General features: G+C 39.8%; 2 protein-coding genes across 2 annotated transcripts in view; one reads left to right on the top strand and one right to left on the bottom strand.

Moving 5' to 3' along the window:
* Positions 1 to 13,806, bottom strand: part of ppm1k.S (protein phosphatase, Mg2+/Mn2+ dependent 1K S homeolog) — a 47,115-nt gene that overhangs the window by 33,120 nt on the left and 189 nt on the right. The gene's annotated exons all lie outside the window — the stretch shown is intronic.
* herc6.S (HECT and RLD domain containing E3 ubiquitin protein ligase family member 6 S homeolog) overlaps positions 13,667 to 13,806 on the top strand; it is a 53,796-nt gene continuing 53,656 nt past the window's right edge. Inside the window, exon 1 of the mRNA XM_018236955.2 lies at positions 13,667 to 13,779. The gene's annotated coding sequence lies outside the window, so the exon portion shown is untranslated. The remainder of the gene's footprint in view (positions 13,780 to 13,806) is intronic.

The following is a 13,806-nucleotide window of genomic DNA, read 5'->3' as shown; positions in this document are numbered from 1 at the left end:
TTACATGATTTTCTAGTAGACTTAAGGAAGGAAGATCTAAATTACGGAAAGATCCGTTATCTGGAAAATCCCAGGTCCTGCGCATTTTGGATTAAAGGTCCCATGCCTGTAAATGTGAAAAACCCCATCATTCCATCTGGGGAACTACTGCATGTCTGTTACCCTTTTATATTCCAAATGCCTTGTCTTAAAGGGATACTTTCATGGGAAAAAAAGTTTTTTTCAAAATGAGACTTGTGACTTGTGCTCTGATAAACGTCAGTCACTCTTTACTGCTGTACTGCAAGTTAGAGTGATATCACCCCCCTCCCTTTTCCCCCCAGCAGCCAAACAAAAGAACAATGGGAAGGTAACCAGATAGCAGCTCCCTAACACAAGATAACAGCTGCCTGGTAGATCTAAGAACAGCACTCAATAGTAAAAACCCATGTCCCACTGAGACACATTCAGTTACATTGAGAAGGAAAAACAGCAGCCTGACAAAAAGCATTTCTCTCCTAAAGTGCAGGCACAAGTCACATGACCAGGGGCAGCTGGGAAATTGACAAAATGTCTAGCCCCGTGTCTGATTTTTTTCCTGTGTGGTAACCAAAGTGTATTAAGGCTAGAAGTAAACGTCATAATAGCCTGCGCCAGGCCTGGACAGACCCCCTCTTTATATAATAGTCACTTTGTGCTAGTTCTCTGGGAGAAAGGAACTTTTATTTTCCTTTTATTTATTTTACTGCCCTATAAACATAAATGTAGTAAATTTTAAACTTCAAGGTCATGTATTTGCTTTGTGGCCACATGCACCTTGTAGCTGATTTCCCACATGAGCTGACACACCTCCAGCCCTCTTCTGCAGCTACTGCTTTGCATTGTCTTAGTATCACAAAGAACTATTTTGTCTCTGCATCTGTAACATCAGACTGACCTGGGTTGGCATTCTTTTTAAATATGGCCCTGCATGTTCCCGTATTCATATTCAGCTGAATTCAGATACTGTTCCTCCTGCGTGAGCCACAGGAGGCAGTGTGGATTCACCTTGATAGACTATCATACATGACTCTTCCTCCCCTGTTAATATTCCCTGATCCATGCTTACTGCCCAGCTGTGGGTAATAAAACAGCTATTTAAGCCCTCTTCCCCTTATGTCATTGGCCATTCTGCCTAATCTATGCCTTGTATCCCTGTGTTTGAGTTGATATTGTTCCTGATCCTGAAACCTTGTTCCTGGTCCTGTTCCTGTTTCCTTGTTTCTGACTCTGCTCCTGAGATGCTGTTCCTGCCTTGTCCTTGTTCCCCATTAACTGACCTCCTGGTTTTGACCTTGGCCTGTTTTCAGACTCTGTATGTCTCCGTGTCTGCCCCCATTTATACTTGTCTGCATAAGTCTGTGAACATTTTATTCTCATTAAAACTGCATTGTTACCCCAATCAAACCTTTTGAGCCATTATAAGCTGTTCCAGAAGCTGCAATTTTAGTGTATACAATTTGTTACAGTACAAACCTTTACTGGAGGAAATCAATGGCAGCAGAAAGTGCATGTAAATTAGGATATTCTGTGTACCTACAACAGTGATACCCAACCAGTGGCTCGCAATCAACATGGTGTTCGCCGTCCCATTGGATGTTGCTCTCAGGGGCCTTAATTCAAATTTTTTTTAATTTCAGCCCAGGATACAGATTTTTGAGGCATAAAGACCATGTGCACTACCAAACAGAGCTTCCCACAGCTGTCAGTCCACATGGTGCTGCCATATCACAGCCCTATCACACTGCCAATGAGCTTGCTTTTTTAATTCTTGTGTTGCTCCCCAATTCTTTTTTTCATTTTCATGTGGCTCGCCAGTAAAAAAAAGTTGGGGATCCCTGGTCTAGAAGTAATATGCCAGCCTCACTACAGCAATGCCATTTTTTTTGCTCAGGATAAAGGTGAAAAATATTGTCCCTCAAGGCTATCACATATTTGTGCCAAAGGAATTTTGAACTAGAGCCTTAGTGAGATTTTCAAGGAACAGAAAGCCCCTGGCTCTTTCAAGTTTTGCATACTCCCAGGCTGACTACAGAGAAACGGTTTATCCTGGATAGTACATTATGTTGAATTGGGTAGGTTTTACCTTTACAGTAACTAGAATTCTGGGCAAAACCTCTGCATTGTAGGGAAACGACATGCCTGCTTGCCATTCACTGCATTTGGACCCTTTAATGTCTTAGGGGCCACCAATGGGTAAAGAAGTTTGAACTCAATTTACCCCCTGCAGCAAAAGAAAAACCTTATGCATAAAAAATTTCCTGCAGATAATTATGATAAGATCAGATTGTTTTACCCACCGAGAAGCCATCCTTAGCTCCTAAATATTTCATTGAATCTTTTATAATAGGGCCAGGCTGTTAGAATTACAGATCTACATGATTGGAATAACAACTAATGTCCTTAAATGGGCCTCTTTCCTTGAGATTTCTACCTGAGGCAAAGAAAGATCTGTTTGAAGAATGCGACATACATAATATTGTGCATTGCATTCATCTGTTGAACTTGGCATGTTACAGCTGAGCTGATGCAACCTTCCGAAACATGACACCAGCCCCAGCGTAACACTGTATGTTAAAAAGGATTTTATACTCACCACTTCAAGTATGGGAAGAAGTTTAACAGCTGTTGTTTAAAGGAGGCATCCCCTTACTATTAGTACTAGCCACTGGGGTCCTAACTCTAGTCAAAAAGGAAAAGATATAAATCCAATGGAATGTACTTGTCTAAGAAAATTCACTTCCCAGCACTGAAAGAAAACATACAGTATTTGGGAACCCTACTTAGTTATAACTCTGTAGTTAGCAATGTAGAGAGAGTCATAAGTAAATTGTGAATACATTCAGTGGGTGTGATTATAATACGCACATTACAAAGGAGATTTTCAAGGTACGTGCAAAAACATGTAGTTAGCTATACATGCATTTTGTGAGATAACTCAATGCACAGATAGTAGGAATATAGAGAGAAAAGGGAAATTGTTTAATTAAAACCTCAGATGCATACATAGAAATTGTGGCTTTATAAGATAAATAAATATTTATTACACAGTAATCATTTATGCTGCAGGAGCAAAATTCTAGAAATTCTGGAAGTGGTGTGTCTTGACAATGCTGCTCCTTCCCAGCCACAAACTAATTCCTGCCAGGCCATGCCCCAGCAGCTCTCCTTGCTCTGATTACTTCTGTTGAATAGGGGTAAACCAGGCTGGAAGAGGTGTGAAGGACAGGGAATTAAAAATGTATCCAATATATTACCCGGATCTTTGCTGGAGATATACTGGTGTGGCAACCCTAGCTCGAATTTCGGATGTCTAACAGTTACTTTTGAGCCTTTGCTTGAGTACAACTTTCAGAACCGCCTGGCCACCTTCAGCTGTCAGGATGATGAGAGTTGGGATATAACAAAAGTGATTATAAGTTTTCTTTCTTTGATTTCCCACCCAGAATGTGCTTTTGCTGTGTCTGCAGTATATAATCCTTATCTGTGAAGACAAATCCCTTTTTTATCTTGCAGAAGAAGTCACTTCCAGTACATAGGGTTCTATGGGGTTTTAAGCAAACATTTGTCTACTATAAAGGAAGGCTTTTTACAGAAGTGGCACTGCCTGCTAGCAATACTGTAAATATATAAAGGAACAACTTTTTTTGCTCCTGCACATTTATTGCACATTATCTTCCACCAATTTTCTTAGTGCTTACAAAATTCTAAAGATTTCCGCTTTCAAAGAAAATAAAGGGAGTCTAAACACTCCATGAACTTTTTGCAGTCCTACCTCCTCAAGCACCATCCCCACAGTGCCCACGTGTATCTGCCCCCCCCCCGGGGCGATCCTGGGGCTGTTGCTGCCTGAGGCAGCAGCCCCAATGCCGCCCTCCCCCTGGGTAAATAGATAAGCTGTGCAAAAATAAAAATGTTTCTAATAAAGTTAGCCAAAAATGTACTCTATAAAGGCTGGAGTGACTGGATGTCTAACATAAAAGAACATAACACTACTTCCTGCTTTTCAGCTCTCTAACTAGTCAGTGACTTGAAGGACAGCTTTTTGCCGCCCCTTGTAAATGACCGCTCCTACCATGAGCCAAGGTGTGCCCCCACACTGGCTCTCCATATATGCCGTAGGGTTGGTGACCACCATATTTTATTTCAATGATTTTGGTCCTAGGGTCTCTTCTATCACGAACCATCAACTTGTCTGATTTAAGAGTATGGAAGAGAAACTGAGAAGTAACACTGGTTTGAACAGTTCCAGAAAGCAGATGCAATTCTTGCTGTGTTTTACATAATACAAAGCAGGAAAGGGCACCACTGTTGCCATCTTGTGAATAAAATTAGAACTACACAAAAAACGCTATGACTGTATGTTATATATACAGTATATATATATATATATATATATATATATATATATATATATATATATATATATATATATATACAGTATATATATATATATATATATATATATATATATATATATATATACATACAAAATATCAAGGTTTTAGGTTATGATAAGTCCAAAAAATGTGCATATGCAAAAGGTAGACCTAATAGCTTCAGTTACCTGATTTTTTTTCTTCATGTTAGTATTTTAGCACCCAAACAATTTTTCTTGAGCATTTTGTGAACACAGCATTTTTGAGCATTTTGAGTGGGTTCAGAAATGTTAACATTTCAGGCACTTTGAAGGCACATTTTTGAGCGTATAGTATATAAATATATACTTAAAGAAGACCAGCAACACCAGGATATTTGTGTATCAAATTAAAGTGTATTAATTTTGTGCATGAATAGTGGCTATTCATGCACAAAATGAATACACTTTGATTTGATACACAAATATCCTGGTGTTGCTGGTCTTCTTGAAGTATTTGAATTATTTACTGTGCACCTAGGAAACACGATATCAGCAGGGTGCTGCCCTTGTAAAGATATATATATATGTATATATATATATACATATATATATATGTATTTTTTTTTTGTGTGTGTGACTTTCTACTGAATGCTCTGACACTTGGAGGCACATTTATCAAAGGTCAAAGGTCAAATTTCGAATTCATGTGAGTTTTTTTAAACTTTAATAAATTTGAATATACTTGAAATTCGATTGGAGGGTTATTTAATAAAAAAATCAAATATCTAAAACTCCAACGAATATTACAGATCCGAAAACTCGAATCGAATTCAACTAAACTCAAACTCCGAAAAAAAACTTGAATGTTAGGGGGGGGGGCCGAAACCCCGAATGCTTTGCGAAAGATTTGGCCTAATCCTGAATCCTAATTTGCATATGCAAATTAGGGGTGGGAAGGGGAAATCATTTTTTATTTCCTTGTTTTCTGACAAAAAGTCATGCGATTTCCCTCCCCGGGCCTAATTCGGATTCGGTTCAGATAGGGAGAAGGATTCGGCCGAATCCAAATCCTGCTGAAAAAGTCTGAATCCTGGCCAAATCCCGAACCGAATCATGGATTCAGTGCATCCCTAATGTCAGGAAGGCTAGTATCTTAAAAATGGTTACTGTACCTCTCCCATTAACTAATACATGAACTTGGCAGGTTTTAGGTGGCGGACAGTCGAATTCGAATTTTTAAAGGGCCAAGGTTTGATAAATCTTGAAATTCGAATTAAAATACGAATGTATTATTTATGATTCGAATTTGTGAGTTTTGACCATAAAAAATTTGAATACGAATACAATACAGGGACACACAGACCTGGTTGACAGACTTATGTTTTGACTTTTTCCCGTTTAGGATGAGTCTGTGGGCCTAAATTAGACAAAATTTAAATGTGTGTGTAAAGCAAGCAATTCTTTACAATAACACAAACTTTACAACATTAAGATAATGTCACTGCGAAAATATGATTGAAAAAAAGAGTGGATTTTTCTAGCATTTTTATGACTGTTGAGTAAAATGAAAAAAGGCTGTTCCTTCAGCTTCTTCTTCAGGATACTATCAGTATGACAGACAAGCATCCCTGGACCTTTGTCCAAAAGGTGGAATATTTAGTGAATATTTAGTGAATGGTGAAGTTAAGAAAAAAGGTCTTAAAAAAATAAGCTTTTGGGAGCTGTCCTAAGTTTTTATAACATCAACTTCACTAAAGTTTCCCGGGCCTCTTTGGACAGTTGTCTTTGGACAGGTCTTTGTGTTCTACAGCTTAGGCATAAACTGTTATCCCACCTATGACCCTTCTCTTCAGGAGACAAGTGGTAGTACCTAATTACATGAGCTCCTCAGAGGGCCTAGGGGCAATAAGAAGAGGTTTAGGTGCTAAATCTGGAATTATTAGGAGCAACCAGGGCTGAAATCTCCTGGTCGTCTCTCCCTATGCCTCCTATCTGGATTGCCAGATGCATGAGGGAATCTAGGAAGGACGGAGTAGGGAAATTTACAAGACTATCCTCGATAGTTGCGGCTAGGCCTACCCTGAACTGACTTTTTAAAGCGCTCTCGTTCCAGCCCGTCTCTACCGCCCAACGACAGAATTCCGTGCAATAATCCTCGACCCACCATCTACCATGCCTGAGGTTAAGGATAGCTGTATCAGCAGATGCAGCACGGTCGGGATTGTCATAGAGGACAGCCATTGCCTTAAAGAAGGCCTTGAGAGAGAGACAGGCTGGATCCAAAGGGGACAGGTTAAATGCCCAACGTTGGGGATCCCCTTGGAGCAAGGTAATAAAATTTATGCGGGATTCCTCTGTGGGAAATGAGTGGAGTAGGAACCCAAAGTGTAACTTGCAGGCTTCCCAAAAGGCAAAAAAACTGCTACCGTCCCCACTGAACCTTTCAAGGAACGGAAGTTTGGGTTCAACTGAGTATAGGAAGTAATCTGCCCAGAGTGGTCAGGCCGGTGCCTGTTGAATCGTGTCCAACCTTGCTGAGCATCTCTGGAGACACTGGACTATCTGGTCCTGCTTATACTCTTGTTCCCCAAGATGCTGTGGAAGGCTCGCCATAGCCATAGCTTATGTGGCGAGAGGGGAAGCAGCCGCTCCTTCAGCGTCTATGTCGGCCGAACGTACTGTTACCAATGGTATCCCAAACCCAGAACAAACCCAAAGGTCCCGGAATCAGCTCGCGCCTCCGCCTATAACAGCCGCCTACTCGGATCCCTCCAGTGAGAGGACCAGGGGAAAAGTTCTAGGCAGACAAGGGAACCAAACGTTTACAGGAAGAACATGGAACTGGACGTGTGGTTGTGGAACAGGCCAACACCAGTCAGACAGATCGGTCGTTTGGAACAGATTTGCACCTCGCAAAGTGTGCAAAGCGGTCGCTGGCGATAATTCGCCCTTTAGTAAATCTGCCCTTATGAATCAGAAGTAAGTTGAGTGTAGGACTGGCCATACCAGGGATGACTTTGACGTAGTTGGCCATCTTAAATATATTGCAATATATGGACAAACAATCCCTGTGTTGTTTAAAGGGTAAGGCATTTTTAGTAGCTTAAAGGGGTTGTTCACCTTTGAGATAACTTTTAGTATGATGTAGAGAGTGATATTCTGAGACAGTTTGCAATTGGATTTGATTTTTTATTATTTAAGGTTTTTGAGTTGTTTAGCTATTTATTCATCGGTTCTTCAATTTGCATTTTAAGCAATCTGGTAGCTAGGGTCCAAATTACCCTAGCAACCATGCATTGATTTGAATAAGAGACTGGAATATGTACAGGAGAGGCCTGAACAGAAAGATGAGTAATAAAAATTAGCAATAACAATACATTTGTAGCCTTACAGAGCATTTGATTTTTAGAAGCGGTCAGGAAAAGGCAAATAACTATAAAACTATAAAAAATAAATAATGAAAGCCAATTGAAAAGTTGCTTAGAATTGACAATTTTATAACATACTAAAAGTTACCTTAATGATGAACCACCCCTTTAAGGCACAAAATGTTTCAATGTCCTTTATATATTCATAATGGATTGAATGCAGAGGACCTCTTGTATTTGTCTATCTATCATCTATCTATCTATCTATCTATCTATCTATCTATCTATCATTTGTCAGCTGCCCTTCTGAAGCAGATAATAAAGTACAGTTTATTGCAGTCTAGAAATAACATCTGATACCTATGCAATTTGCAAAAGTTTTCCCTTTAAAGGATAAGTAAACCTTTAAAATAATTGAATACAAAATTGATGAGAGTGCTTTTCTATGCACTTTTGCAATTTCATGATTGTAACCTTACCAGCAGATGGAACTGTTGTAACAAAATTCATTCATAATATTGGCACATGTATCACTTATCAATATCTTGGGAGTCAAAAAAAAATAAAGTGTAAATTGCAAAAGTGATTAGAATCAATCTTTTTACAATTTTACATTTACTTATTATAGCGGCTCACTTATACTTTAATGCTCAAGAATGGAACACTTCTACCTGGGGGGGTGGCACCTCACTTCTGCCCCTTCATCAATACAGTGATGCCAAATTCAGGCAGTGCTGTATTCATGGTAGTAGTCATAGATCTATGTGCTCTGGACAGAGAACCAACCTGTGGCAATTTTACAGAAAAGTGCACATGGCCTTCCTAATCAGAAATTATCCCTCTTGCATCTCTATGTAGAGGGCCTACTGGAAGTTTTAGAGGTCCCTAACATATATTTGATTTTTTGCCCACTAACATTTCATTACACAAGTGCCAAGCATACGTGTATTTGCATTCTGTGGTGTTTATACAAATGGCCTGTAGATGTCACTGTGCCCAGACTTATACTGTGCATACTTCCTGACAGCTTAAAAGTGAAAGTTACTGTTGTGTAATGGCTGCATGAGTCTGCTAATAAAGCACTGTCTCTACTCATCCTCGGCTACCCAAAACATAACAGATTGACGACAGGATGGCTCTTCTACCTCTGCAGCAGCTTGCAGCTTTTCTTCCAAACCCTGGTGAGCCTACAATACCTTTTACTGCTTGGATCCGTATGTTTGAAAATTACATTATTGCTGCTGACCAAGGGGAGATTTCTGCTGCTAGAAAGCGTGCTCTACTTATTCACTGCCTACGAGCAGAGGGAGAGCGTATATTCTATACATTACCATTACCTGATGATACTTATGAAACTGCTCTTACTGCTATAAAGAACTTTTTTGTTCCAAGAGTAAATGTGGTGGCTGAAAGATATAAAATCCGCCAAAATGGACAACGTAATGGCGAATCCACAGAACAATTTGTAGCAGCTTTGAGAGAGCTGCTTGTTACCTGTGAGTTTGGGAATCTAACAGATGAAATGCTAAGAGACCAAATAGTGGAAAAAACAAACTCACCTCGCATTAGAGAGAGACTGCTCCTAAAGCAGGATTTAACCCTTGCAAAGGATATTACAGTTGCTAGCCAAATTGAAACAACAGTGGCAGAGGCTAAAACTCTCAGTCAGGGAACTGCTGGGAATGAACAGATTGTGAATTCAGCACTGTGGCCTAATAATGCACAGTCACAGGCAAAATACAGTGCTAAGGAAAGGGATTCACCTACACTGCAAAACCATACAGCAAATACAAATAGAAAATACTGCTTTCACTGTGGTTCAACACAACACACTGCAAATCATGTTACACGTTCTGCAAAAGCTAACCGGTGCCGCAAATGCACAAAAGTAGGACATTTTGGTAATATCTGCCGTAGTTCTGCTAAAGATGTTCATGAAGTCACTACTACAAATATCACAGTGTGGATAAAGCTGGTACATTTATTCCAGACAAGTTTATATGCACTGTCTGTGTCGTTACTGCTTCTGCTGACAAGGAAGACTCCATTAACCTGATGCTTGATACAGGTTCAGCTGTTTCTATACTACCAAAGGGTATTTTCTTGAAATACTTTGCAAAAGATCCGCTTGTTGCACCTGCCCTGTTACTTAAAGGATCCAATCCCTGTGCTTGGTTGCTTGCCAGTGAGTGTACAATTTGAATCAAATACTGCAAAATCTGACTTTTACATTGTGAATAAGGGTACTGCTATACTTGGAAGGGATCTATTTGCTGCATTAAACCTACAATTAGTTGATGGTCTCATTACTACAGCACCAGTGCCTGCCACACAGCCAGTGTCTAAAATTGCATCACTTCAGCCAGTACCAATCCCTGATCCAGCATGGGAAAAACTTGCTATTGATATTGTCGGTCCTTTTACAGATTCTCCTATAGATTGTAGATTTGCTATAACCTTGATAGACTATTACAGTAAATGGCCTGAAATTGCATTTCTGTCTACAGTCTTCAGCAGAGAAGGTAATCCAAAGGAGTTAATATCAGACAACAAACCACAGTTTGTCTCATATGAGTTTGAATCCTTTCTGAGAGAAAGGAATATTGTGCATAGGAAATCTTCAGTGTATTACCCACAAGCAAATGGAGAAATCGAGTGATTCAACAGAAGTCTGAAAGATGCACTACAGACAGCAAATCTTACTGGGAAATCTTGCAAAGTATTTACAACAGAGTTCCTACATAACTACAAAGCATGCGCCATGCAACAACCCAATCATGTCCAGCTGAATTATTACATGGCAGACAGATGCGCACTAAGTTACATGTTGCAGACATCAAACTTCCACAAAATACGGTGCCTACAAAATCATCTACTGCTGACATTGTGAAACGTCAACAAGCCAAATGCAAGCTTATACTGACAGAAAACGTGGTGCCAAAAAAGTACACTTCCCGTCTGGATCTTTAGTCAGAATTAAGAAACCAGTAATACTGAAACAAGGGCAATCTAAATTTACTACACCACTTGAAGTGAGACGCTAGCGAGGACCATACACATATGAACTGTCTGATGGATGCATATGGAATGCAAGTCGTCTTGCTCCTGTTAGATATGACTTTGGAGAAGCTCCATTTGATGAAGGACATTTTCCTACTCCTGATGTCAACTGCAATAGGCCTGAAGAAAGTGAACCTATAAGGCGTACTGAGAGAATCAGAAAACGACCTGCATGGACCCAGGACTATGTGATATGAATAATGTATATTATTGCTTTAAGATGCATTGTTGTTGTTTATTACATTTGCCCAAATGCTTTCCTACTATAGGGGGAATATGTGGTGTTTATACAAATGGCCTGTAGATGTCACTGTGCCCCGACTTATACTGTGCATACTTCCTGACAGCTTAAAAGTGAAAGTTACTGTTGTGTAGTGGCTGCAAGAGTCTGTTAATAAAGCACTGTTATACTCTACTCATCCTCGGCTACCCAAAACATAACACATTTGTGTCTGTTTAACATTACTCATAATACATAATAGTGATATGTAGCTATAGCAAAGGGGAGGTCTTGGCAGACGACCCCATTTATATTAATCAACATGGTTTAGTACTACTTTACATATCCTCAGATTCATAAACTGACAGCAAAGTCTGTGTTGGCAATGGCACAAAAGGACAACGTTAAGGTTATAATGGTAATGCTTAGCATTATCAATAAATATTTAATATTATAACGTAAGTAAAAATAAGGATACATGTTGTATGTTTTTTAATAATATTGAGTAGTGTGGGTAATGAACAATGCAAAAAAATATAGAATGAGCTATACAGTAAACCTTAAACATAACTTATTGAAAAGTTTAGGTTAATGCTAATTTTCAGATTTTGGCTCTGTGTGCAGTCACAGGACAAGGCTGATGCCAGCTTTAGGGACTGATTGTTGGCTTGTGTAAATCCACAGGCAGAGAATCAGCCCTGTATAGCATTAGCAACACTGCAGGTCTTAATTTTTTATGTGTTGTGGTTTTTGACTTGTTTATTTTATTTATTTCTGTATTTTTTGTTACGCAGCTTTTAGTCATAGGATTACCTAGCAACCAGGAAAAAGCTTGGGAGTTAAGAGCTAAACTAAATACAGTATAGCAGTAGAGAGCCTGAACAGAAAGGCAAACATTAAATATAAATAAGAATAAGAATAACTTAGGGGCAGATTTACTAAGGGTCGAATATCGAGGGTTAATTAACCCTCGATATTCGACTAGGAACTAAAATCGTTCGACTTCGAATATCGAAGTCGAACGATTTAGCGCTAATCCTACGATCGAACGATCGAAGGATTATTCGTTCGATCGAACGATAAAATCCTTCGAATCGAACGATTCGAAGGATTTTAATACAACGATCGAAGGAATATCCTTTGATCAAAAAAACGCAGGCAAGCCTATGGGGACCTTCCCCATAGGCTAACATTGACTTCGGTAGCTTTTAGCTGCCGAAGTAGGGGGTCGAAGTTTTTCTTAAAGAGACAGTACTTCGATTATCGAATGGTCGAATAGTCGAACGATTTTTAGTTCGAATCGTTCGATTCGAAGTCGAAGTAGTAGTCGAAGGTCGAAGTAGCCCATTCGATGGTCGAAGTAGCCAAAAAAACACTTCGAAATTCGAAGTTTTTTTAATTCGAATCCTTCACTCGAGCTTTGTAAATGTGCCCCTTAGTGTACTTATCAAGTACCCTCCTTCCCCCCTACATTTGATAACATATGGCACCTAAACTATACTGTGGGCACATGTGTAGGGCATTAGAATTCATTTATTAAGGTTCCCTGACCTTGTGTAGTGTAATGTGTTTTCTGCTGCATATATGGCCATTGTACTTTAACTGCACGCCATATGCAAATTTCCAATCGCTAGCATAACTTTGAACCGCTGATCGTAACAGCGCTGGCGCAACTTTGCAAACGATCGGTAACTTGTGCGCAACTTCGGATCTTCGTGAATTTGCGCAGCCCTGGCGAATCTAAGCCTGACGAAGTGCGTCAAACGCAACACTGGTGCAACTTCGAAGGTAAGTAAATTTGCCCCCAAATATTCACTGGCTGTCGGTGAACTGGGCAGACATGACAGAGCGAATTATCCTTTAATTAGCATACAATAGGAGTGCAACTTTGACCACAATCACCATGTTTTTACCACCAATGCTGTGTTTTTCTCATGATTCCTTCATAGTTGTGGTTGCATCTGACACAATTGCACAGTTGCATTAATATTAACACAGTCGGGCTTGCATGCTGATGCATATTTCAATGGAAATGTTGTGCGGCCGGTGGGTGTCTCTTCACAGAGTGTGAAAGTGGCTTCCCATTCTTCTGGTGCAACAGCACGGCAGTGATTGACTCTGCCGCTGTGGAAATGCTGGAGCTACTAGTTTCAAAGTGTCAGTATCTCCTGGGTTCCCCTGTGTCAAAAGGTGCAGTTGAGTGAAATATGGAACAGAATGCAGCAACCATTCTGAATTTTGCAGCACCTGAGCTGGGGCTGTCTAAGGCGACTGGGGCTATGATGAAATGCAAAATGCAGTTTCTTTTGCGGAAGTCTTACAGATTCTGTACCAGTCGAAGGCAACCACAGACCTTTAGCAGGGAAGATCTGTGCCTCCTAAGATGCCCCAGTAGCTCCCCATCTTCTTTTCTGTTGATTCACTGCACATGTTCTGTGTTGTTGTCTGTTACTGAGCTTAGGGAACGTCTCACAATATACTGTGTATACAGAATAGAGATGTCACAATATAAGGCTGATTAGTACTTAATATAGATAATTACTACATGGTCACTCTGAAACCATTGCAATTAGCATCAGCCTTGTAGCATCAGCCTATATTACAGATCAACCTTATTTTCTGCTTGTAAATTTGTAGCTTCTCAACAGCTGCTCAGAGCTCACACTGAGCATGAGTGTCAAGAGTTTACAAGATTGTGACCCCTGTGGCAAGTTTAATCATTGCTGCTATTGAGATGCTGAAACTTTAGGCTGGTACAATAAGTTCAATATGTAAAATAT

The sequence above is a fragment of the Xenopus laevis genome, chromosome 1S (assembly GCF_017654675.1).
Source record: "Xenopus laevis strain J_2021 chromosome 1S, Xenopus_laevis_v10.1, whole genome shotgun sequence".
NCBI lineage: Eukaryota > Metazoa > Chordata > Amphibia > Anura > Pipidae > Xenopus > Xenopus laevis.
Note: the sequence above shows the minus strand (reverse complement) of the source record. Positions and strands in the feature narration are given on the sequence as shown.